This window comes from Cynocephalus volans, chromosome 9 (genome assembly GCF_027409185.1).
Source record: "Cynocephalus volans isolate mCynVol1 chromosome 9, mCynVol1.pri, whole genome shotgun sequence".
Lineage (NCBI taxonomy): Eukaryota > Metazoa > Chordata > Mammalia > Dermoptera > Cynocephalidae > Cynocephalus > Cynocephalus volans.
Window position 1 is genome coordinate 151,314,976 of NC_084468.1, and position 24,878 is coordinate 151,339,853.

At 46.5% G+C, this 24,878-nt stretch overlaps 1 long non-coding RNA gene across 3 annotated transcripts in view; it reads right to left on the bottom strand.

Annotated features, from left to right (window-relative positions):
* LOC134385620 (uncharacterized) overlaps positions 1 to 24,657 on the bottom strand; it is a 37,418-nt gene extending 12,761 nt beyond the window's left edge. Inside the window, exons 1-10 of one of the 3 annotated variants that reach the window (XR_010024421.1) lie at positions 24,552 to 24,657; positions 21,195 to 21,295; positions 16,812 to 16,942; positions 16,143 to 16,257; positions 14,023 to 14,113; positions 11,661 to 11,791; positions 9,376 to 9,430; positions 7,857 to 7,935; positions 6,274 to 6,579; positions 4,098 to 4,415 (exon numbers count right to left, since the gene is read on the bottom strand). This is a non-coding gene — a long non-coding RNA (uncharacterized LOC134385620). Of the gene's footprint in view, positions 1 to 4,097; positions 4,416 to 6,273; positions 6,580 to 6,839; positions 7,416 to 7,856; positions 7,936 to 9,375; positions 9,431 to 11,660; positions 11,792 to 14,022; positions 14,114 to 16,142; positions 16,258 to 16,811; positions 16,943 to 21,194; positions 21,296 to 24,551 lie in introns of those variants that run through there. The other 2 variants (XR_010024422.1, XR_010024423.1) reach the window with 2 other exon arrangements.
* Between the last annotated feature and the right edge of the window lie 221 nt (positions 24,658 to 24,878).

A 24,878-nucleotide genomic window follows, 5' to 3' on the forward strand; every position in this document is an offset into this window, starting at 1 on the left:
GGCTGTCAGACCCATCACTGACCAAGGCACCCCCCAGTTTTAATTGACAGCTGATGGACACCAGCCTGCTCCTCAGGGGCCTCTGTGGAGCTGGAGGTGGGGTGGGCAGGAGGCTCACTGACTACAGGGGTGCCCAGGAGATAGGGAGGGGACTGGGGACAGGCTGGCCTCCACTAGTCCAGACCAGGGTTCCTGCTGGCAAAGTTCTTGGGTTTCTTCAAAGACACCCACATCCACCCGGGCACTGGAAGCTCCCATTGTCCCTTAGGAGGGAGGAGGAGGCCATCCTTCCTCCCATTTTACAGACAAGGAAACTGAGCCCACAGAGGCACCCCTAGCAGTGAGTGGCAAGGCTTGGGCCTGACCCCCACACATTTCTGCTGTCTCCCACCCAGCCCTTATCTCCTGACCTCCAGCTCAGAATCGTAAGTGCACAGTCAAGTGCATTCTACTGGCCAGGGTTGCCAGACAAACTACACATAATTTTTTAGTATAGGTATGTACCAAACGTTGCATGGAATATGCATTAGCACTTAATAATTTGTCACGTGATGTTCAAATTTAACTAGGCATCCTGGATTTTTATTGGCTAAATCTGGAAACTCTACAATAACCCCTCCTCCCATTCACCCACTCTCTAAGCCCCCTGGGGAGACATCAGGAAAGGAGTGTCGGCCCCCTGCCCCCACTGCACCAGAGAAGGAACAGGAACCTGATGGGCAGGACTAGGGAGGAGCTCGGCACTGACTCTGGAGAGCCCCAGGCCTGAGGTCTTGCTCCTTGGTGTGTGACCTTGGCCAACTCACTCACCTCCACTGAGCCTCCATTTCTCCATAGGGGTTTTGTGAGCATTAAATAAGATAATCCACATAAAATGCTGTGTCCTGTGTAAGTGCTCAATGGAAGGAAGCCATCGTCATCATCATTATTTTATTATTATTTACCAGAAATTAAGGCTGAGAGATAGTGACTTGCTGAAGGTCACCAGGAGTCAGCGGCAGAACAGACACCCATGCTCAGGCCTCCTGTGTCCCAGCCATGGGCACTGCCACTGCCCAGCTGCTTTCCTGATTCATGGCCAATATGCCGGAGGCTGACTGGACAGTAAGGATATGTGATCTGCCTGGAACACTCTCCTCCTGTGAGCAGCTGCCTCCCGCAGCACCTGGGGGCATGGCAGGTGTCTCAGAGCCCCACCACATGAACCGTGGCTTCCTTCCCAGAGCACATTCAGACCAGGGATGTCCTTAGTCCCCTCTCCCCTGTGATCCAGGGCCCATATCAAACCTGTCCTAGCTTCCCAGTCCCCAACCCTAGGAAGTTCAGATGTGCTGGAATGACAGAGGTGAGGAGGGCGCAGCCGTGCAGCTCACACCAGCAGGCCAGGCGTGGCAAAGGACAGAGGATGTCCCCCCATGATCCCATCTCACTCCAGATTCTGCCGATGCAGCTGTCAGAGAGTCTGGGATTTCCCTTGAGCCTCCCTGGGGCTGGGGAGGGACTGGGGGGAGGCTCTGCTCTCCCCACAACCACAGGGGCCTGGCCAAGAACTCTGCCCCCTGCAACTCCCTTCCTGCTCTGCCCCCAGCTCCCCGTCTGTGACCCTAATGAGCTGCTGACAGTTTCCATCTGCTCCTCTCTGACTTCCTGGGGAAAGGGAGCTGGAGGAGGGGATGCCAAGAAAGTGGAGCAGAGAGGAGGGTGGACTCCAATGCTCAGCCCCACCTCACGCCAGGGCTGCTGGACATCTCCAGCCTCCATGGTGGCTCCTGCCTTGCTGCCAGAGACCCCTCTCACCCACACTCTGGAAGGTCTTTGAGGGGAGAGATCGCAGCCACTGTGTCCAACCCCCCAGACCCAGCAGCTGGAAATCTTGAGCTCCCGGAGGAACTGTCTTGGGAAGAGAAGGGACAAGCCTCCCTCCCCAAACCAGGAGTCCCCAAGGTGCCTTCTCCCCCAACCCCACCCCCACCCCCACCCAAGTTCTGCTCTGAGACTGTGGGGCAGGGCGAGGACTTGAGGATGTGGGCTGGTAGCAGCCGTCTCAGCCCAGCCCGCCCCGCCCAGCTCCTGCTCGCCAGTGCTGCCATCTAGAGGTGAGCTGGGGCACGGAGGGACTGATGCATGGCCCAGGAGCCCCAGGGATCCCCACGCCCAGGCCCACCATGAAGGATGGACCAAGGATGGGGATGCCCAGGCACCTTACCCTGGAGGCACTGGGAGAAGTCATCTTATCCATGCCCCTGCTTCCAGGCAGCCATGTGGCCATGAGCTGTTCCTGGCTTCTTGCTCACTGGGTGATCCCCTTCAGGAAGCTGAAGGCCTATAAGAAAGGAAAACTACATGCTGGGCACTTCTCCAGGTCACCTAATTCCAGACTTTCAGCAGCTGCCAGGTGAATAGTGTTGCTCCATTTTAAAGACAAGGACACAGGCTCAGGCAGATGGAGGGAACAATTTGTTTAGAGCAATCAACACTTGCACCTCGATGTGGGCAGTTTTCCTGGCTTTCTTTGGGGTGGGGGTGGGGGTTCACTTCGGTACCTCAGAGATTCACTAATGTGCCAGTCCTGTGCTGGAGGAGGACCTACTGAATGCCAGGGTCAGTGCCAGGTGCCAGGCAACCCAGGGACATATCACACCCTGCCCTGGGCATGCTCACCAAGGGGTGAGGGTGTGGGCAGGACTTCTGGCCTGGCTCACTGCCTCCAGCAACAACCCCAGGAAGTCCCCTGAGAGGCAGACTGCACAGTCTTTGTGAGGAGTCTCCAGCTGTGACAACGAGGCCAGCAGAGCCATCCAATGGCCAGGGCAGACCCTTTGGCAGTTCATGCTTCTTAGTGGGACTCTGTCCTGTGCTCCACTTCAGAGGCTGCCTGCTAAAGGACAAGGAGAGGCCACCATCCACCAGTCCCCACAGCCCCGAAGTCCTCTCTACCCCTGGACCCCCAGCCAAGCTAAAGACCCCACAGGGCCTGACCCACAGCAGGTGCTCAACATGTGACTGAAGAATTAGTGAGTAAACTGAGGCCTGTTCACACAGGACCTCCTAGCCATACAAGGTCAGATCTACCCCCATCCCCACCCGACTGTCCTCGCCCAGATGGCCAGTGAAATCCCCAGAGAAGAGGAAACCCAGAAGATCAGCATTCTAGTCCCAGTTCTACTTCCCACTTGCTGTGTGACCCATGGCACTCTCTGGGCTGCAGTTTTCTCATGTGTATAAAGGGGAGTTGGACTAGACAGGTGGTCTGTAAGGGCTTAGTATAGGGGAGGAAGGGCCTTGGAGTAGGGGAAGGGGGCCTAGCCCTATCCAGCCACCCTCTCTTGCCCCTTCCATACCTTCTCGCCCAGGGTCAGAGCAGCTGTGAGTGCACCTGACATACATAAGGCACTCATGTATACAAACAAGCATGCATGCGTGTGCATGAGGCCACATACGTGTGCACATGCATGTACAAGCACCTGTGTACACACACACCTGTCACTCAAACACACGCCCATTGCTCAGTGCTGCAGAGCCTTGGGAGCAAGTCTAGGGATGCACTGAAGTTATGAAATTGATTTCTGTGAGAACAGTTGGAATTAGTTTTAATTATCTTTTTCTTTCTTCCAGTTGTGCTCTCAGCCTTCCCCTTGCTGCTTAAATCCATTGCTATTGACTTGCCCACAGGTGCTGGAGGGTGGGGGTGGGTGAGGTGACAGAGGGGTGGGCAGTGCGTTCATTTTCAGAAAAATAACGCAACAATCACCCCATCCACTCTTCCTCTGTACCAGAGAAACCAGTCTCGCCCAGGCAGCCAGCATGGCTTCCTGCTCACACAAACATACACACAATGTCCAAGCCTCATTCTTCAAAGAAATCCCCTGCCAGGAAGTCCTCCCTGACCAGGATAAAAAGGGGCTGAGATGTGATGTGTTCAGATACAGACATCTCACAACTTTGGTTCTTCAAAGTCACCCTTTGGAGCTATTGAGCTTCATTCAGGAGGCTCAAAACCCTTCTGAAAAGCTCTTTCTATCTCATCTTCCAGGTTCCCCTCCCTGAGCCCACCACCATGCTCCCACTGGTCCCCAGCAGGTGGGCTGTCCCCTGCATTGCACTTACACGGTGAGGGCAGGACCTGGGTGTGCTTCATCTCTGAGACCAGGCACGTAGTGGGTGACCAATAAATATTTGTTGAACGAGTGAGTGAATGAATGAATGAATAAATAAAAAACTCCTCTTTGAAACCTGCCTTCAGAGTTTAGCACATCCACTCCTTCATTCATTCATGCAAGCAACACTGAGCGCTGACGCTACTCCAGACGCTGTGCTCAGCTGATCGGATCTTTGTGGAGAGCTCCCCACCGCCCCCACCAGGAGATTTGACAGGTGGGTAGGAGTCCTCAAGCTGAAATTGGTAAAGGATGCGTCTGGAGGGAAACAAGGACAAAAGTTTTTATTTGAAAACCCTTGGTGAAGGCAAATCTCCATTTTCAGGGCATGGGTTGATTTCCTCACTCCTGCTCTGACTCTAGAACTTGGGGACTGATTGGTATGATGCCCTGTCCTCCAGCGGCTCCCACAACTGTGCCTGGGCCTGGGCCAGTGCCACAGCAGGCATGGGGAGGCTCTGCTGCCCTGGGTGTGTGTGGAGGGGACACTGGCCCCTCATCCACGGGGTGCTTCCTCGGTGCCACAGTGGGTGGGGAGGCCATTCCTCACCAGTGAGGTGCCAGTGCTAAGTGCCTTGCAGAGCTAATATTTTATGATTAAAAACCATTAAGGTGTAGACTGAAAATCCAAGGGACACAAAATCAATGGCCCAATACTGCTTCCCCAGTAAGTTGTGTAAATATTGTGTCTTTTATTGTTTGGCTGATGGCAAGAGCAGAGAAACAGGTACAGATTATACTAACGAATCCCCTCCCATTCCACCCCTGACCTGAGGCACAGCGGGTCCCTAACAGTAGCAAAAGATTTAGTGAGAGCATTCCAGGGACCATGCCATGGCTCCAAATGTCCCATTTGCAACTGTTGTTTAACAAATAAAGTAGTAGCTCTCCCCTTTAAGAAGCCATTGTTCCACCCAAACCGGAGGACCAGCGGTCCATTGTAATTTGGATGGTGGGACTGTGGCCGTGGCCATCATGATAAATTTTGAAGATGTCCCAGTACAAATATCACATTGAGCAGGGAAGTTTCGACCCCCTTGAGTTCGAGGGAGATCTGGAACATAAGGCATAATGGAGGCAGTTTGTCCCTCAGGGCCGGTACACAACAAAGGATCTTTGCTTTGATAAGGGATTTTGAACCTGCCTAATCCAGTAAGTGTAACTGGTGAAGAAGTTACTTTCCATAATGGGGTCCAATCCTTGAATCTGTAATTAATTTTTGTTCAATAGATGCCAACAGTGGCTGAGTCTTATCTAATCTTTGTATCAAAGGCGCATCAGGGGAAGCAAGAGGTTGAAGTTTAGATTTTTTTTCAGGAATTTTGTTCCAAGCCTTTATGGCTGCTCTAGCTGTTTGGCCAAGTAACATGTCCATGCTAATTTGAACCTCATTTTGTAAATTTTTGAGTAAAATAGCACGTAAGGCTTCCTGATATTCTTGTAGCCATACAGTATATTGAGCAGGAGTTAAAACAGTTTTTCCAAGTATTTTCCAATGCCAAGGGGTCATATTATACCCATTAGCAACTGATTCTAAGTACCCCTTAGTAAAAGTACTATGTAAACCATTTTCTGTGATGCTCTTTAAATCTTTTAAACAAGGAGAATGGGAGGTTTTCATGTCTCAACTGAGTCCCAGTTCTCACAACAGGAAAGACATGATTAGCATCAACTCCCATGTTATGTCCTTCTTTAAGACAGGACTCCATTGAGGGAATAAATGAATTGTTTGCCTCCAAAGGTGGAGGTGGGGGGAAAGGAAGAGAAGGAGGGGGCGAGGATTGCTTTTCATCTTCTGTAATGGCATAAACACGTTTTGTCCTTTTGTTAAGGCTCTGAATAATTTTTAAAGCAATTCGACAAAATTTCCAAACCACTATAAGCAATAATAATTTAGTTAGATGACGGTTAGTTACTTTATAACTTACTGCCTTAAGGAGACACAGAAGGACTGTACTATGTTGAATTTCCCTCTTAGACAGTAAACTACCCATAATGGTAAGAGTAGATAGAGTTGAGAGAGTAAGAAAGCAAAACATCTGGGCAAAGCCCTAGCTAGATGCCGCAGCAGGCATGCAGTCGCTTAATCAAAAGCCACCCCTGCGATCTCTCTTACCGGGATTTCCCTTGACGGGATGAGCGGACATCCTCTTTTTCCTTCACCTCTTTTGTCGAGGCCTCCCCTTTCAACGGGGACCTCCCTCTTGATGGGAACCTCCCTTTTGACGGGATGAGTGGACACCCTCTTTCTTTTTGCCTCTTTTGTCAAGACCCCTCCTTTTGTCGGGGTGACTGGCAGACATACTCTTTCTTTTCCTTTCCAAGGCTTGGCAGGTCAGTCTCCGATCCATGGATCCAGAATTTCCTCACATGGGGCACCATTTGTTGCTTTGCCTCCCACGGATTGGTCACCCCTTTTCCCCTGGGTGACGGAGCCACCAAGGGTTACTCAAAGCCCATCTCGTCTGAGCAGTGAGATGCCCCAGAAAGGGGTTAATATCCCAGAACCCTCAAGCGAGAGCCATTCCTTCCATTTGGGAAATTAACCACAAATTGGGGTTCTCTTCCTGCATTTATTCTCCAGACCAGCAAGTTACAGGAAGAGAACATAGGTGGGGTTTTTGCTAAGTACCGTTTAACAAGTTTAACAATAGAAGCTGGTAACATGCAATTAAGTCGATCCACTAACAAAAGCTTGATTTTATCAAACATTCTCTTCTTACAGCAATTCCCCAGTATCTTTACATATCAGTGTAACCTGTCTGTCTTTGAGCCAGCTACCTTGCTGTGTTACAATTCTTTATCTTACAACAGAGACTTTACAGCCTGGGAAAATTTTCCTGTCCTTTGTAAAGTCAATATTTGAAGCTGCGAGGCTTTGGAAAACCAGGCCCTGTGAAGTACATTTGCTTTATGAATCCTCTACATAGGTCCACATGCTTGAGGAGCCTGAGTGCAGACAAGAACTAATAGGAAAGAACCCAGAAAAAAGTTCAGAAGGGAACTAGTGGGTAAAATTCTCAGGCAAAAACCACCAAAGCACTGTCCTCTCCCTTAAAGATTTTAAAACTAACCCAAATAGCATGTTCCCACAACGTTGCAATTATAACAGGTTTCCTCAGAGAAAAAAGCTGTTTCTTCAAGGAAAAAAACTCCTTCCACGGATATCAGTGTTTTGTTTGACAAATGCATTAGAGTTATGAGGAGGAGGGAAGGTGGCCACCCAAGGACAGAGGACCACTGTGTTAATGTGCTCTTCTGCAACAAAAAAGGATATGCCTCAATTCAGTTTTTTACTTTCTTAAAAAATAATTACAATAAATGCTTCCACTAATTTTAAAATTCTATCCATATTAATTTAAAAACTCTATTGTAACACAGCTTTGCTTTTTCTTTTGCTTAGAACTTCATTACACTTAAAAGCATTTTTAAATATTAAAATGGAACATTTTTCTTCAACCAAGTTATGGTGTTTCATATGGTCACTTATGACTATTTTGTAATTCAAAGAGAATATATCAAGAAAAAAAATTTATTAAAAAATTTTTAAAAGATCAATGCACTTTTAAACTGCTGTTTTCGGGTGCCGGCTCTTGTTCTTTGAAATTAGAATGGCCAGAATTTTGTCTCAGATAAAAAATAAAACTTTAAAAAAAAAAAAAGGGAAAGAACAACAACAACAAACCACACACAGCTTACCATTTTTCTGACTTCGGCCAGGGAGAAGGTTTTCTGGGAATGAGAAACAGTGCTCTCATCGGATGCACGTCACAGAGAGCTGCGAGAGGAGACGGTCGTGTCAGGATGGCACGTGCTTTACTTACTCTTGATCTCTACAGCTCACTCATAAACAACATCAAATGCTTTGTCCCATCGTCTGACTGACATATTTCACATCAAGCAGTCTAGACACCTGGTTATGAACTCTCGGGCATACCATGAAATTCCCATTTAAAAACAGCAAAATATGAAGAGGACAGGGGCAACAAGAAGAATATACAATTTCAAATAGGCATTGAGAAGTTTTCATAAATCAAAGATAAATATTAATTCAGTCTTAAAGAAGGTTTTGAACCATCTGTAAGATTACAATAAAAATTACTATGTTTTCATAGGGTTGTTGTAAGGATTAACTAAAAGACATGGCTTATAAAGCCCTTCACAAAATGCCTGGAACAGAGATTTTCACCATGCCCCCAGAAAAGCTAACTGTTCATTCTTACAGCTAGTATTACTATGAAAGAGCAAAAACAGAAGGGTGAGGTGGAACTGCTTGATTCTGTGCAATTCCCGTTTATACTCCTATCACTACCTCCAATAAAGTCATATAACGCACACATGTATGCATTAATATGTCACCACAGGCAATGTGCATTTTCATGTGCTTATTTGCCTTCAAGAGAATCATACAAGGCAGCTGTGAAATGGGAGGAGAAGAAGCAGACAATACTATTCCCACCGTGAAAAGAAAACTGAGACAAAGGACCAAGCAATACTTCCCCGTCTCAATTCCTTAGAGAAACATGAGCGACCATACAGTGTTCTAGGCAGACATCAATTTCTGTATTGCAAACTAATTTTTAACTGTTGACAAATTTTTTTCATTCATTCAACAACCATTTATTCAGCAGTAACTATGTACCAGGAACTTATACATTCTTTGTGTACACCTTTTTCTTAAAAGGGGAAATAGCAGAAATGCTGTTTTTTCTGTTTTCTGCAGTTCGCCCCCGACCCCTGATCAAAGATCAATATTATACAGTTGTCACAGGCGTGATCCAAAAGACACACAAAACACTCCTACAAAATTATACCGGGAATAAAAAAACCCTATTCTATAGTTAACAAGTTATGCCTCCATCTGTAAAGTCAAAACTTAAATAATACCAGAATGCCATGTGTTAGGACCGTGGCATTTTGGTATTCACGAAATTCATTTAGTTCCACTAAACATTAAGTTGAATAGGTAAAAAAAAAAGATTACCACTTATTTCTGATCTTGGCATAATACAACTTAAATAAAAGAAAATGTAGCCTAGACACCTCCAGAAATCTCCAAAAGGAATAATGCTTGCCAAGAATTTCTCTTACTCTAAAACCTCACTGTATTTATGATTCCTTCATCTAAATGCCCCACCAGGAATGGCTGTTCTTTTTGAAGCCATGAGCCTGGTTTCAGTTACATATAAAAATTGGGCTAAAAAGGAAAGTTACTTACAGGGGGCACCTTCTGCCATCTCAATGGCCATAATGCCTCAAGACCAAAGGTCACTCTGCAAAAATAAAACAGTATGTTATAAATATCATATTGGCTACAAAGCCAATAACTTACATTTCTGGATATTTACACAAATGAAATAAAGGCTTTCTTTGGTGTATAAACCGAAGGGAAGTTTGCCGGTAAATTAAAAGCACAAACATATTGGTAGAAACACCTAACGAATGAATGACTGATTGAATGTATGAATAAATAAATGATAAAAATAAAATTGATTTAATTAAAATGACTCACATCTACAAAAGCACTAGACAGGGTCAACTCAAAAGCCTCTAAGAGCCCCGTGAACGGTCTACTGCCCAGTATACTTCATTTCTTTACAAGCATTCAATAGTTTAGACCCTGGCCCACATTTATGTTTATTTTTGCATTTGCTATTAATACCTCAAACTTAATTAAGTTCATAAAAGTTTAAAGGCCAGAAAGCATTCTTTATAAAATGTCCACAACTATCCCACACATCACTAGTTTGAACCATGCTGCTCAGTATCTCCACTCCACCTTCAAACCAAACAAGGGGTGAGCTACAAATAAACTGCACGTTTGTACATGGCATCTTCTCCTTCTGATCCCCTTGAAATATTAACTATAAAATTTCATTTAAACTTTATTCTCCACTCAAATATAAATTCCATGAGGGCAGGCATTCTTGTCTGTTTCCTCACTTCTGTATCTGTCAGACAAACAAAAATCTTAGCCAGTATTTTTTAAAATCCAAAAAAGATTTTAAAATAGCAAATAATGGATAGTAACTGTCATTAGAATACTTTTGTTTAAATGTTATCACAACCAAGGAATTACTTAAAGTTGCTCAGTTTAAGCATTTTCTAAATAACCTATAATTATGTTACAAAGTTCAGACCCATGCTTGAATACAAGAAAAAGACAGGCCTACAAATTTCTCCTTTATTTTTCTGAAGTTTTCTATACCATAGAAGTGCAAAGGGGCTTACTACCTTAGCCCGGTGGCCCAACTTGGCAGTGTCAAAGGTGGCATAAGCAGGGCTGCACGTCCCCTGGTGTAAGGCAACTTGAGACACCCCCATTTCCTGTGAGGGGATCTTGCTGAGAAGGTTTCCCTTAATATTAATTGAGCCTTTCCAGTTCACAGGAAACAAGCTAAATGACGTTACAGGGAAGTACTCAGACAAATGTGGAGGGTAGAACATTTTACAACAAGCCCAGCCTCTTCAGTAAGTCAGTCTCATGGGGAAAAAAAGGGAAGGGGTGGGGGGGGTGACAGGGAGGTTCTAGATTAAAAGAGACTGAGTGGCCAAACCACCAAATGCATTGCCTTGTCTTGTACTGGATATTAGCTTAAACAAAACACCTGGGTCTAATTACAGACTTTGTATTAAGGAGATATTCTTATTTATTTAGGTATGATAATATTTTGAGTGTGTTGGAAACTTTTTAAATTTTAGAGATATGTAATGCTATATTAAAGAATGGAAAGTCACAAAGTCTGTAATCTATTTTGAAACACTTCAGCATATAAAAATAAAAACTCCTCTGCACTATAGACTTAAATTAAGCCTCATTAATTGGGTATTTGTAATAAATACATTGGGAGGCTGTTAAGACATGAACTCAATCCTGAATAACATTAACAGGTACACTAACCACTCTGGCTCATTTAATTAAGGCAAGGGTTTACTTATTTTTTTAAACAGTTTCTGTAAACATAGTCAACCTGAGTCCGATTATCAAAGATGAGTTTTACACCTAGATCAAAAAAGTGCATTACTGATTCAAGTCCCTAGAGGTCACTCTAATAGTTTAAATATATTTGTGTATAGAATCAAAGCTGTAAAGCTCTTTAACAAGAACACTCAAAAATTCCATGTAGATGGAGCTACTACTATACGTTCTGACAATATTTCTAAAAGAACAAATAATCGATTCTAATATATTCTTCAAGTTAAAAAGGACAGCAAACAGAGGCAGAAGTGTTTTACTCATGATGAAAAGATCTATGCACAACAAAGTGGCCCAGACTGCCCTGAAACCAGCATATTCTTTACAGATGAGAACAAAGCTGATGCAAACAGACAAAAGAGACAGCATCTGAACACTGTCCTGGATAAATTGCACCCACAATAGGGTGCCCATGTCTTCCTCACTGAGGAAGTAGGTATGGACAAGGAGTGTGCAATTTGTAAACAAAGCTCATGTCCCTTGGATGTCAGTGTCCCAGCAAAGGCCCACCGGCAGGAGCCTCTTACTCTGTAGTCATAGGTGGCGTCTGGGTTCTCGTCACTGGCAATGACCTCAGGAGCCATCCAGTAGGGGGTGCCTATGAATGTATTTCTCTGCCCAATCATCCTGTCTAGCTGAGCACTCACACCGAAATCAACTGCAGGAGAACGAGAAAGAAAAGTGGAATGCAATTAATTAACAAACCAGATAAAACACAAAAAATGGGAGGAGGCGGTGTCTTCATAGTAAACAGAAACAGCAGTGCTTCATGAACATGTGATTCTCCTCAAGGCAGGCAACACATGAAAGGAGTGCCCCTTCCAGAGCAAAGTCACCAAGAGTGAAAAACCCTTTACCAGTCTGGAAGCCTCCTAGGAGGCCTGGACCTAGGTGTCCCTGAGCTCTCCAAACAGTGACCAACAGAGGGCCTTTTGAATGAATGGAGATCTTCAATGCTCTCAGAGAACACACCTGCCACAAACAAAATCAAGTCCTAGAAAGCCCATAGTTCAGGAGAACTGACTGAGACCCGCTGGACTTAGCTACTTAAGCAGCCTAATAACCATACAAAGAAACCCACAAAGGTTTTCTTGGAAAGAACATGGTACTACATTAAATAAACAGAATCATGCTAAATTGCAAATACACAAAGAATACCCCCAGAAGCAAGTGGAACTTGTGCCAATTTTTCAGAACAACTTCTACACCCCACCCAATTTAATGGTGGTGGTGGTCTTGAGGAAAGTTCAAGGATGGGCAGCAGAGTTGGCAGGAAGCTAATGATCTCTAATGGAATGACTGCCCATTCAGTACCTGCCAACATCAGCACTGCACACACTGCCATTACCCCAGCAGGAAAGTACAGAGGTGGAAGAGGTCAGGCAGAAAGACTCGTGAAGTGGGCCAAGCCCGTGGCGCACTTGGGAGAGTGCGGCGCTGGGAGCGCAGCGACTGTTTCTGTTTACTATGAAGACACCTCCTCCTCCCATAGGTTCGGATCCTATATAGGAATGGCCGGTGCACTCACTGGCTGAGTACCAGTCACGAAAAAGACAAAAAAAAAAAAAGACTCGTGAAGGGCTGAGATGATTCACAGGGATCACAGACTCCATTTCTCTGCACAGAACATGCACAGGACACAACCTGCTGGGGCAGGCTCACTGAATGCTCCTCTTGAGACAGAGACGCATGGGCCATGCTGTCGGCACAGAAAGCCTAAGCAAGCTTCCCACCAACATGGACAACAACAGCAACCAATCACTAAGTGATGACTGAAGGACTCACAGGCCTAGCACCATGAGGTCAGTGCAGGGAACACACTGAGTCGTTAAGGATGAGAACAACTTTAGTGCTTCCTATCTTAGCTTTGAGGGGAGTTTCCAACTGGGCAGACTATTCCTCCACAAATGATCAATAAATGCAGACACTATGTAAGAAGGCAATGATGAAGATTTCATTTTTAAAGTACAACTACTGTACCTAAGATTTTAAAAAGAAAGGTCAAGCAGATCCTTTTAAGAAAAAGTATAAAGAAATATTTGGAGTGTAATAGCTTAGTTGAAAAAGAATAAATGCTAATTCTGTTTAAAATTTTGACAGAATCGTTGCATGAAAGTGGAATGGGAACAAAACTCAGCTAAGGGAAATGGGAAATACAAAAAAACCATCATAAAATCACCTCTGGGAAGATATGAGGGGCTGCAATGACCCACCCATGCAGAAATTCATCGAGCACCTACTGAACTGAAGGCCCTTCACTAGGTGCTGGATAAGAATCCTGGTCAGTGCACTCCGAGAAGTTATATTCTGTTAGAGCAGACAGAAACCCAAGTCAACAAATAACCATAGAATTATCAATTGTGAACAATTCTATGTAAGAAATAAGCAGGGGGGCCCAAGACAGATCAGAGGGTCAGAGAAGGCCCCTGAAAATGAGGGAAAATTTGTGACTTCAAAACCGAGGCCAAGATTGCCAATGGGGAACAGTACGTACAAAGGCCCTGAGGCAAGTTCCAAGTTTAAAAAAAAAAAAAAAAAGACAGGAATAAAATGAAGAGAGTCACAAAATGAGGTAGGAAAGTAACAGCGGCCAGATCCTATGTGGGATCACGGTAAGAACTGTGGACTTTACCCAAAGTAAAATAAAAAGCCACTAAAGGTTGTTAAGCAGGACAGTGACATGGTCTGATTTTTAAAATCAGTCTGGTGGCAATATAGAGAACAGAGCAACAGACAGAAGCACAGGAGAAAGGGAAGTTGGAGCCAAGCTAAGCAATTAGCCCAGTTCCACATTCCTGCGTGGAGCAGAGACAGAAAACATCAGTGCAGGGAGTGTCAATGGTCTGTGCCAGGGCAAGTATGAGATCATGCTGCAAGTCTGTCACATACCAAGTTTCGCCTCTGCATTCTCAGTCAGCATTACATTCTGGACCTTGAAATCCTGGTGAATCACATGAAGAATGTGAAGATCTGCCAGTCCCTGAATAGCAAAGACAGATCTAAATTTTAGTTCTTTGTTGCTGTAAGGGTAAACAGCTAGGAACATGCCTTCTATAACAAAGTGCATACACGGGCCAAAAGTTTATGTGCACTCATATTTAGAACATAAAATTGACTCAGTGCATTCCCAGCAAGACATCACCAATATTAAACACACACAATGAAAGAAGCCCCACCCCACCCAACTCCCCCCCATTCCAACAGCGTGAAGTTCCCCATGTGAGCAACATTACCCCTTTCTACCTGTGCCTTTATGACACTTTAGATTACCATCTGCAGTTTCTCTGCTATAATTTGTGCTATTTCTACACAGAGCAGTTCTTTTCCCACGCTAAATATCTATCTTTCATTGGGTGACCCCAAGGGTATATTTGAACTAGACACATTCCAGGGAAAGGCTAAAGTCGAGAGAGGGGTTTAAAATCTGGCTCTCCAACACTGGCTAGTGTTCCCACCGCACAGCGACAAACTGCTAAGTGCTGATCAATCCCACCTCCACCATAGCGTAAAATGATTCTGCTGTCAAGAGCCTTGTGTTCAAATAAAATATCTTTCTTTCCCAAGGAAAATTCCAAGAAGGTCAAAAAGCTTACCATTTAAAAAAAAGAATCTACAAAAACAGAAGGTAAATCCTATGCTCTAATCGTCTCACTTCCTAAGAAGTCATTAAACAACGAAAGTAAAGGATATTAATATAGAACACAGGTATGCCTGTGAAACTTTTAAAAGTCTGTTCAAAAAAAAAAAAAAAGTTAAGAAAATGAAGATATTAAAAAAAGAACAGACTTCTGCTTCTGGGAAGATAGAGCAGATGTATTTTTCTCTATTCCTTCCATTCAGGACATGTAAAAAGTCTAGACATGACATCTAAAACGAAAATAAGATGTCTCTGAAAAGTGGAGAGAAAAATGAAGACTCCTAGGCACCCCGGGACTGAAGAAGCACACGGCAGCAAGTCCTCCAGGTGTTCTTTTTGCCTCCTCTATCTCAGACATGGAGATGAAAAAGCCAGCAACCCAGAAATGCCAACGGGCACTGACAACAAAAGCCCCAACATTAGCCTGCTTTATCTAGGAAGAGTCAGCCTAACAAGACAGAAATGCTTTAGAAAGGCCCCACACCTTAACGCTATCCCTTGAGCCTCTAAGTTTCAACACCCGAATTTTGGAAGAGACACATTCCCACTATAGCAGCATGGTTCTCAAAAGGAGACATACGAACATCCAACCAGTGTACAGAAAAACAACTCAACATCACTCACCAGGAAAGCGTATGAAAACCACCAGGAGTTGACACCTCACACCTGTCAGAATGTGTATTATCAAAAAGATGAAATGGAGCAAGTGCTGGTGAGGATGTGGAGAAAAGGGAATCCTTGTCCACCGCTGGTGGGAACGTAAATGAGTACAGCCATTGGGGAATACGGCCCAGAGGTCCTTTGAAACATTAAAACTAGAATTCCCATAAGATCCAGCAATCCTACTTCTGGGATACAGAGTCTAAGGAGTTAAACTTCGTACATGCAAGAGATGTTTTCACTCCATGTTCACTGCAGCGTTATGCACAAGAGCCAAGATAGAGAAATAACCTACATGCTGAAAAAAAGTCATCTATTTTCTGATTCATTTTCAGAAATGACTTATCTCAGAGTGTTTTAACTGATTCAGGTCCAGCCGACTCCCAGAGGGTCTCTGAACAGACAGGGCTCTCCTTGAGATGGCAATCAGTTACTAGCCCCCCCTGTTTTCTTCACTCCCTGGCGTTTCTCCCTTCACAGGGCTTAAGCGGGCCCTTTCTGCGGGCTTGTCGCGAGCCCCCAAAGGATTTCCTTGCAAGAGGTAATAAATTTTAGCTGCCCTTCAAGAAGACTACATCTCAGCCAATGAGGAAGTGGGGGCAAAGATTTGCATATGAGGGAATAAACTGCTTGATACAGCCCTTTTTCGCATGCCTGCCCTTCGGAAACCCTGACCTTACAAGGCCCTAATTAAAGTCTCGCTTCACTATACCTCGTGTCTCCACGTGTCCATCCTTTGGCATTGGACGGGTGAGGGCATTTCTCACACGTGCCCATGAGTGAGTGGTTTTCAAAAATGTGGTACACCTACGCGATCCTATTCGGCCCTGGAAAAGAACAAAAATTCCATCAATTCCAACAACTTGGATGCATTTACGAGACATCATGGTAAGTAACATCAGCTAGGCACAGAAAGACGAACGTTGCATGATCTCACCTACACGTAGAATCTAAAAGGGTCACATTCAAGAAAACAGAGTTCAACGGTTACCAGAGTCAGGGGGGCAGGGTTTGGGGGTGGGGCTGGTGAACAAAGGAAAAGGGAATATTGACCAATGGGTACAAAGTTTCACTTAGAGAGGAGGAATAAGGTGTGGCGCTCTATTGCACAGCAAAATGATTATAGTTAATACTAACGTGATTTCAGAATTGCTAAAAGAGTGGACTTCTAGTGTTCTTACCACAAGGAAGTAAGTAGGAGGTGGCATGACTATGTTAATTTGCCTGATTTGCTGACTGCACCATGGATACACGTATGGAATCATCATGCTGTTCCCCATAAACACATATGGTTGCTAGCTGTCAGTAAAAAAGAAAATTCAAACTGAAATTAAGGTGTTAAAAAAAAAGACAGGTTTGCCGTACTGGCCTAAGTACGCACCTAGAGGTCAGCGGAACAGAACTGACAGTCCAAAGAGAAACTCCTCCATCTGTGACAGACGGTTCTCCCCAAGCGTTCTGTGACCACTCAACGGGGAAGCAATATTTCTTCAGCAAGAGGTGCTGGGACAACTGAAGAGCCATGAGGGAAACAATGAAGTTGAACCATGAGCCAAAATCAACGCCAAATGAACTAAACGTAAGAAAGAAAACTCTTAAAACATGGGGATAAATCTTTGCAATGCTGGACTTCATGTTGTCTCTTAGATAAGATGCCCAACACACAAGAAACCACGCAAAAACTAGCCAACTGGACGTCATCAAAAGTAAAAGCTGGTGCACTTTTTAAAGGACACCTCCAAGAAAATGAAAAGACAACGCATGCTACAGAAAGACATATTTTGAAGTCATATTTAAAGAATAAGGATATAGAAAGAGCTCTTCCAACTGAACAACCGGAAAGGCAGTTAACCCAATGGGAAAAAATGGTCAGAAGAAGAGCTGGCCAGTTAGCCCAGTGGGTCAGAGCGCAGTGTGACAGCATCGAGGGCAAGGGTTAGGTTCCCTGCACGGGCCAGCCACCACAACACAACAGAAAACACCATGGAACAAAAACACCACTCAGGTAATTCAAATATTCAACTAAACATTTCTTTAAGGGAGGTACAGACACAAGGCCAAAAAGCACTTACAAACATACTCATCCTCGCCACTGAGGAAATGTGTACGGAACCCCTGTGACATCATACTTCACACACATCACAAGGGCTGTCATCAAAAAGACAGTCAATACAAAGCGTTGACAGGATACGCAGGGATTGTAAAATGGTACAGACTCTTAGGAGACTTGACTGGCAGGTTTTCAAGCTGTGAAATGTCATGTGAATACGTGGCCAAGCAATTTCATGCTGGAGACACACCCAAGAGAACTGAAAACATATGTTCCCCAAAAAACTTTGTATATCAGCGCTCCCAGATCAACGTCACTCAGGCTAGCCAAAGAGTCAAAACACACAGATCACTAAGGAACAACACTGGAGAGCAGGGAGACAAACACACACATACACACCCATGACACATGGACGTGCTCCACACCTTTGCACCCAGGCCCTACACACAAACACACACACGCACACTCCACGACACATGCACGTGCTACACGAACCTTTGCACCCAGGCCAGATGCCACAAGTCAGGAAGGGGGCCAGACCCCTCGCAGCACAGAGGGTGGTCAGAAGGCCAGCCATGCCCACGCATACCCCTTTTCCCTCCTCCACCTGCTGGGGCTACCTCCACCCGACCGCTCCCCCTCCCTAGGAAGGCCACAGAAAGCCAGGCTTCTGACCTGGCTCCGCCACTGCCCAGCCAGCTGCACCATGAGCCAGTCCCTTCTCTCCAAGACGGTAGCAGCAAAGGTGCAAGAAGACGGTGCCTGCGTCAGGAGGGCAGGGGGTGGGAAGCCCCAACCACACAGCTCCACGCAGCCCAGAAGTCCCGCTGCGCCCTCGGCTGAGACCTCCGGGAAGTCGTGGGCATCTGGTGGTGGAGGTGGGGTGGGGCAGGGCCACCCACTGTCATCTTCGGGCTGTGGGAAGTGGGGACCGTGGCCCCCATTTGCATGGACACTCCTCACTCAGGAGAAAAGCCCCCCCCACCACCAAACAGCCCAGCTTTCCAGGAGAGAAGGGGCACTGGCGGGCCCTGGCTCAGAGCTGGTGGCCATCACTTCCCTCAGCTCTCAGGCCTGCGGGGAGGAGCTTTACTGTCACCAATTCCCAGAAGGGAAGCTGAGGCACAGAGATGTCAGGACGTGCCCCAGTCCGCCCAGCTGGACAGAGGCCCGGGCAGGAACCAGAACCAAGTCCCTCTCTTGACAAAGCTGTGCTGGCCCTGCCCACTGCGCCGTGGCACTGGCTCCGAGCAGCATCAGCCTCCAGGGGAGAAGAGCTGTAGAAGGGGCCTCTGCGTTCACAGCGCAGCACCCCACAGGGGTCGGTGAGGACCTACAGGAGCTCAACGAGATGAGATGGCCAGCAGGAGTGCTGCCATGCACCTGCCTGTGTCCTCCAGGACAGCACAGGTGAGGGCTTGCCAGTTGTCTGTCTGCCTCTCTGCTCTAGGATGAGAGCAGCCTGAGTAAGTTCACAAGCTGAGGAGGCAAGACCCCTATGGGAGAGAAGGCAAGAGCCAAAGCAGGTCTCGGCGAGATGGGAGTGGAGGCTCTTCCCCTCTCACAGACGGCCAAGTCAGAGGTGAGCCACACAGAGGGCCACCACTGGGCCAGGGCGGTGGCAGCAGGGCTGCCCGAAGCCTGTACCTTCTCCACAGTGTGAGAAGCACAGTCAGCTAAGTGGGGTTCCTGCAGAAAGGGAAGCACTGGATGGAGGTGGGGGCTGAAGGGCGAAGTATGGACTGTGGTGTCCTGCTGGGGGAAGGGCAGAGGGAGCCACAATAGGACAAGGAGAGGGTGACCCCAGCTCTGCCTGGGACCAGAAGGCCCATAGCGCAGGTGGATTTCTTGCCTCCAGTCTCAGAAATGGAGGCAGAGTCACAAGCTGTGGGGCTCTAAGGGAAGGGACGCAGGAAGACAAGAGATCAGAGCCCCTCAGGGCCCACCCTGTATCAGCCTCTGCAGAAGCAGCTGAGAGACTTGGAGAAAGGTGGGCAGGAAGGGGAGCCACTGAGGCTGGGCAGAATGTGTGGCCAGAGAACAGGCTGCTGGCATTTCAGGGTCCAGAGGCAAAACATCACCCAGCACAGACAGCCAATGCCAGATGGCTGGGCTCTGAAAAGCCAGAGATAGGAGCCCTATAAGGTGCCCAGAACAGGAGGGAAAGGGGGCAGGGGTGAGAGGTGTGGGTGAGAGGGACAAGGGTGAGCAGAGGTCAGGGTGCCCAGGGGCAGCTCTCACAGGTCCCAAGGAGGACCCCTGACAGAGGCAACACTATCATCCTCACATAGCTCAGAGGCAACCCTGGCCAGGTGCCAGGCTGCTGGGACCCAGGTGGAGAGAACTGGGCCAGCCCTCACCAAAGCCTACTGCCCAGGGCAACCTCAGCTCAAAGCCAGAACCTCCACAGCACACTCAGCGCCAGGTCCTCATCTCCGCTCTGAGCTTCACCATGCCCCCTCTTCTCCAAAGCTTTCCCTGACTCCCACCAACACCCCGTGGCTCCTCCCCTGTTGGCCTGCTCCATCCGCTGGTCCTGAGAGCAAGGCCAGTCTCTCGGACAGGAGGGCAGCCCTGTGCCTCCAGCCACTCGCACTGGAGGCCTGCGGGAAGCAGGTGACCAGTGGGACAAGACAGGCTGCGGAGATGGACGCACCATCCTAGCCCTTTCAGGTAGGAGGCTCCAGATGCAGTGATCCAGGCACTGTCCGCCGTGGTGATAGCAACAGGCCCTAAGCTGGCCCTGCAAGCCTAGTCCAAGCCGCACTCAGAAGCTTGCAGGGTCCACTCCCAACCACACACTCAAGCTGATTTCAAACACTTCCTTATTTCAAAACTTGCTAAAAGCTACAGTAATTAAAACAGCAGCATACGGACCCGTGGAATAGAATAGAGAGCCCAGAAATAATCCTTCACATATATGGTCAACGGATCTTCAACAAGGGTGCCAAGACCACTCAATGAGGAAAAGATCATCTTTTCAACAAATGGTGCTGGATAAACTGGATAGCCACATGCAAAAGAACCAAGTTGGATCCTTACCTTAAACCGCATACAAAAGTGAACAAAAATTTTTTAAAAGACTTAAATGTAAAAGCTAACATAATAAAACTCTTAATAGAAAACTTAGGAGGAAAGCTTTATGACACTGAACTTGGCAATAATTTCTTAGTTATGACACCAAAAATACAGAAAATAGAAGAAAAATAGACAAATGGGGCTTTATCAAATTTCAAAACTTTTGTGCATCAAAGTCCACCATCAAGAAAATGAAAAGAAAACTCACAAAATAGAAGAAAATATATCAGTTACAAATATATTTTAAAACTCCAACAACCAAAATATCCTATTTAAAAAGTATCCCAAATGATAGAGATAAGAAAAGTGAGCAGAATGAGGTAAAAAGAAAGAAACCAAATCACTTGTAAAGGGAAACTAAGAAGGCCCCAGATTTCTCTATAGCCACATTCAAAGGCAGAAGACAGCAGAGAGACATCTACAAGATGGTTAGAGAATAACAGTCTTGACCAAGGGTTCCATCAACACTCAAGCTGTCCCGCAAGCCCCAAAGCCACAGTTCTCATCCAGCAATCAGGGGCCATCATTCCCACCAGCCATTCTGAGAAAACACCTCCAAGAGAAACTGCAGCCAATCGAAACCTGATAGAAGAAACACCATCAAAAGGGCTGTCAATGAGCACTGAACATACTTACCTGTAGATGTAAGACAGAAACCAACGTGGGCTGACGGTGACAGACCAGAATGCAGGTAATAGAATGCCACAACTGTGGAGTAATGACTCAGCTAACAAAAACTGGGGGGCAAAAGACAAAAGAAGGCAAAAGACAGAATTAGCTCACCACCTCGTCAACAAGACCTGGAATCAAAGGATATCATTTAAAGCTGACATTTCAATATCAGAAATACAAGTAAATTTCAGAGTAGAAAGGCAAACATTGAGAAAGGTATTATTATTGACTAAAACTGGGTGATGGGAGGAAGAAAACAAAACACATTAATTTGATAATTACTCATGGAAGGTGTACTAGTTTCCTATTGCTGCCATAACAAATTATCACAAATTCAGCAGCTCAAAACACACAAATTAGTTCTATCACAGTTTCCATGAGTCAGAAGCTGGGCTGTGTTCCTTCCCGGAGATGCTGGAAAAATAACTCAGGTTGCGGGAAGAGTCCAGGTTCTTGTGACTGCAGGACTGAAGTGCCTGTGTCCTTGCTGTTGGTGGGGGGAGGGGTCACCCTCAGCTCCTAGACCCTTCTGCTGCAGTCCTTCAATTGGGACCTCTCTGAGGTCACCTTCACCACACCTCTCTCACTTCTCACTGGACAAAGTTCTCTCCTTTTCAAGGCTTAGATAACTACATTGACCCACCCAGGTAATCCAGGCTAGTCAATCTACATCTGCAAAGTCCCTTTCTACCATGTAACATGACATGGTCATAGGTGCCAGGGTAGAGTATGGCTACCTGGGGTAAGGGTGGGGTCAGGGGGAGGACATCATTCTGCCCATCACATGAGCTACTGAATAAATAATCCCCACAGACGTACAGTGCTACGAGCATTATATGACATTATATGAGATGTTATTACAACATTTCATAGTGACGAAGGTATAGACTCTCCCAAATATCAGAAGAAATGTAAAAACTAAAAAGAAAAAAAGCAAATGACAACAGAATTAAAGACGAAAAATAATACAAACACACACACACCACAAAACTAACATCAAATATGTCTGATCCATCAATAAAGGTAAATTAGTTGAACTTACCTAGAGAAAAGAAAAGATTCTCAGATTGAATCACAAAGCAAAATCCAACTTGATCTGGCATATAAGAGACACAAAGTAATCCAGAGGGTTAAAAATAAAAGAACGGGCAAAAGTGTGCCAAGTAAACACAAACTCAAGAAAGCAATAGTCATGATCTTACAGTCAGAAGAGGGAGAAATAAGACAAAGAAGGGCACCTTGATACTAACAGGTACCCCTCAGAATAAAAATACAACAGGCAGAAATAGCTATGCACCAGATAACATTGCAGCCCACATTCCCTGCAGCCACAAGGGGAAATGAACAGAAATGCCACAGTGGTAGAGACTAATTCACTTCTCTTGTCCACAACAGAGCAAGAGGACAAAAGCTAAGTAAAAGTGATAAGTGACCTAAATAAGACAATTAAGGTAGCAAAATTCATTGACATACACATCAAACCTCTGTAAACCCAAAACAGGAACTCGACCTTCTTTTCAAGCCTCAATGGAACAGTGATGAAAACTGACTCCACATTAGGGCCACATGAACACTTCCTGAAACCCAAAAGTTCAAAAGAGAAGAGTCAGTACTCTCTCACTAAAATGCGACCCAATGTAGAATAATAACAAAACCAAAACACCAAAACATCCTCTATTTAGAAATTTTAAAACTTACTCCTAAACAACTCCTAAAATGAGAAGAAAATACATATCAAAACAGCAGAACGTCTAGAAAGCAATGATAAGGAAATTTGTTCTATCAGAACTTAAGCTATCAGACCTTAAATACGAAAGGCTTTTTAAAAAGAATGTGAACAAATGAGTCAAGCATATACATCAAACATTTAGAAAAAGAGTCATAAGATAAACAGACAAAAGTAGAAGGGATTGTTAATTATTAGCAAAAAGTAATGAGATTAAAAGTAGAAAAACAGAACAATTAATTTAGTAAAAATATCCAAAATCAGTAGCCACAGGCTATTGAATGTGTGTGTACCAAAGCCAGCAGAGCAGGAGAGGGATAGAGGTGACCCAGCTACAGCTCGGCCTCCTCCAGGAAGCTTTCTCGGATTTGCCTGTCTCCCGCAGACATCTGCAATCACGACTGCGCTCCTGATCCTGAGCTGCCCTGTGTCTACACGTTTGCTGCACCAGATTTCTACTGAGGACCTTCAATGAGCTATGAGGTTAAACCACATACAGTACCACTTTCATCAGCCAAAGAACTCCAGTAGTAACAGATTCCACCTGGATCTTTCAACCTAATATACTGCACCCACACTGAGGGTACAGTAAGCAATAAATGCCAATCTCTGCTTCATAGACTACAAAAATAAAATGGAAAACATGCATATAAGTAGCAATGACAAAACAAGAAGTGCTGCGAAGGAAAGGAGAGGGACCCTGAGACAGGAAATATTGGGGAGAGTGGTCAGGAAGGTGAGCGAGTGACAGTAAGCTCAGACCTGTGGGAGGATGCCCAGATACCGCCTAGGCCAGGAACTAAGAGGAGGACAGGAAAGCCTGCAGGTCGGGGAGGAAGGGGCGCCAGTTGTGGCTGGAATGGCATCTGGCAGGAGGAGGGGGCGGAGAAGCAGGGGCCATGCCAATCTTCTCCAGCAGCCTGGCCCACAGACATTTCTGTGATGACCGCAAGATTCCCGTCTGGCCATCCAACACAGCAGCAAAAGGCCACACCTGGCTACTGAGAGCTGAGATGTGGCTACTGGGACTGAGGAATGGACTCCTTCATTATTAGGTCGATTTAAATAGCCACACCTAGCTAGTGGCCAGCCTACTGGACGTCGCAGAGAAAGCTTCCAAGACCTGGGAGGAGTGAGGTTTGAATCTAGGATCAACAGGAGGCTCCTGGAGAGTTTCTGCAGGAGCCGGCACAGATCACTCTCTCCAGGAAGCTCCTTTGGGGCTGTCCCCAGCCCCCAGGAGGTACCTTTTCACAACGTGGACGCGGGCCAGAAAGGGCAGAGGGGAAGCACGCAGGGCCGGAGTCCCCAGCTCTAGAGCTGTGGAAGACGGTCCACGGCACCCACAAGCGGCGCTGGGGCAGCGCGATCCTCCCGGCGTAGAAACCTGGGCGCACAGCCCGGCGCCCACCGACCGGGGACCTGCAGAGCGCTCCGGGGATGTGCGGCGGGGAAGAGGGGCGCAAGGGCCCAAGGGTCGGCCCTGAGACACTGCGCACTCGGGGCCTGTGAATTCGGGCCCCGGGGGGGACACTCGGCGCGGGCGCGCCCCTCCCCTCCTCGCCTCCAGCCCCAGGTCGCCGCCACCGCCTTACCTGGGCCTGGGTGGTCGCTCTTGGTCTCTGGCGCCCATGGCGGAAGGGCCGCGTGGGAGTCGTGCTCGGCGACCACCACGCGCTCCTCTCGTCTCACACGCCAGCGTCGTCCGCGCTCCAGCCCCAGCGCGCACGCGCAGCCGGAGAAGGCGGGACGGCGGCCGGCTGGGCCAAAAGACCTCGCAAGCGGGCGCGCGCCCGGGGACTGCAGCCGCGGAAGGCCCGGGCGCCCGGAAACGGCGGGCCGGGGGAACGGCTAAAAAGAAAATGTTAAAAATTTGGAGACAAATGAAAATACAAACACGTTACACCCAAATCTATAGGATA